The sequence below is a fragment of the Cryptomeria japonica genome, chromosome 3, assembly GCF_030272615.1.
Source record: "Cryptomeria japonica chromosome 3, Sugi_1.0, whole genome shotgun sequence".
Lineage (NCBI taxonomy): Eukaryota > Viridiplantae > Streptophyta > Pinopsida > Cupressales > Cupressaceae > Cryptomeria > Cryptomeria japonica.
Genome location: NC_081407.1, coordinates 901,397,091 through 901,399,123, shown reverse-complemented (window position 1 = coordinate 901,399,123; position 2,033 = coordinate 901,397,091).

The following is a 2,033-nucleotide window of genomic DNA, read 5'->3' as shown; positions in this document are numbered from 1 at the left end:
CATTCTTCCTCCTGCATGTTGCAACAGTGTAACCACTACCATGGTAGATCAAACAAGTTGCTCTCCAACTGTTTTCCACTCCATAACCATTTGATCGGTTATCATAAATTATGTACCGGTTTGGGTTCCGGTTCATAGGAGGTTCCATGACAACTCCTTTAGATCTTGGTGCATAACTTCCAGGACTTTTCATAACTAATCTGCACTCAAAAGATCTATGTCCAAACTTGTTGCATGCATAACAATGACCATTAAATATACCGGTTCTAGCATTGTGGTTATGCACATTGTTTTGTATCTAAGGGAAATTTTTATAAACATTGCTCTTACATACATTGGCAGTATGTCCTTCCTTAAGACAATTAAAGCATACAAGTTTGAACTTTTTCTTACCTTTGCTTTGATTGATCTTAGGTGTCGATTGCTCCTTTGGTGCACTAGTCTTGGTTCCAGAGGTTTCACCTTCCTCATATGCAGAGAAACAAAGTCGAGAGGTATCCTTTGATGGCTTCATTGTTTCCAGCTTTTGGTCCAACTTCACAGCACTCTGGTTGAACTTTGCAAGTATCTCCTTTGTCTCGGCAAGTTCCTTGGAAAGAGCATCATTGGTTTTCATCAAGGTTTCATTCTGAGAAATGGTTGCATTGAGGTTTGCTTGTATTTCTTCTTTCTCTTCCTTACCCTCTTGTAGATAAGCGGTAATGGTACCAATTTCTTGTTTCAACTTAGAGATCTCGTGCTCCTTGTCCTTCACTTGCTCTTCAGCTTTTCTTCTATTTTCTAGCTCCCGACTCATCCTGATAGTCAGTCCTTCCAGTTGCCTCCATAGGTTAGTTTTAGACTCATTTATTTTCTCCACTTCTTGGACTAGGGCATCCATGTCTGCTTCATCAGAAGAGTTGTTTTCAGTGATTTCCATCATTTGCTCAGCAAGCTCTCTTCTTTTGGCTAAAGAGCTTTATACTTGACCTTAAGTTCATCAAAGGCTCTCTCTGATTTAGCCAAACGGTGAGTGAGTTCCCTCATGCTGTATTCCCCCATATCTCCTTTCAAGTGATTAGACTTAGAGAAAGGTTGGCTCTGATACCAATTGATGAATACTAAGAGGGGGGGTGAATTAGTATGCCCAAAAACTTAACCAAACTCTTAAGCAATATTACTGCAGACCGGTATAGTAGTTTAAATAGTAAACCGGTTAAAACACAAACAAGACAAATAGAAAATAAAGAATTCACCAACAGAAGCACAATCACCATGACACGGGATATTTTGACATGGAAACCCAAATGGGAAAAACCACAGTGAGTAAAACTCACAAGTCAACTATCTATAGAATAGTAACTAGACCGGTTAAGGTCGGACCGGTTAAGGCCTTACAATGTTCTTCACCAGAACAGATCCTGTTAGGAATTTGGATCTCTGTTAGGAGACAAGTCCTATTAAAGACTACCTTGTTAAAGGATTTCAGATGCACAATTGTGAACCACCTTGTTAGATGATTTACAATAGGCTTGACTAGGCCTACCCGGTTAAGGATTTTAGACTTGTCGAAGAGATTAGTAATCAACAAGTGAATGATCTAGAAAGTAGCATATAATGCTTGATTAGATCCTTGACTTCTCTATGTTAATGCATTGTAGCATTACTTCAGTCTTCTATCCTTTGCATGTTCAATCTCTATCGCACAATGTTTTTTCTGCGAAGACCTAATCTTCTCTTCAACACTTCGCATACACACATACACACACATAAAAAACCCTAGACATGATGTCCTCATATAAGAATCTGATTTCATGTCGGTCCAATGAGATTGGACTACAATTTCCTAGGTTCAAAACATCTAGACACATTTGGTAACATGGCACAAAAACACCGCCAAAGTGTCGGCGGATGATAACTTGTCACACTCTATAATTTTATCGGTTTAACACAGTGTACCAATTACCGGTAAACAAAGACTACTAAACTAGAACATAGTTTCTTGATCAAAAAGATTGATTGCCGCTAGTGGTCCTCATTCCGCTTGAGGTCTT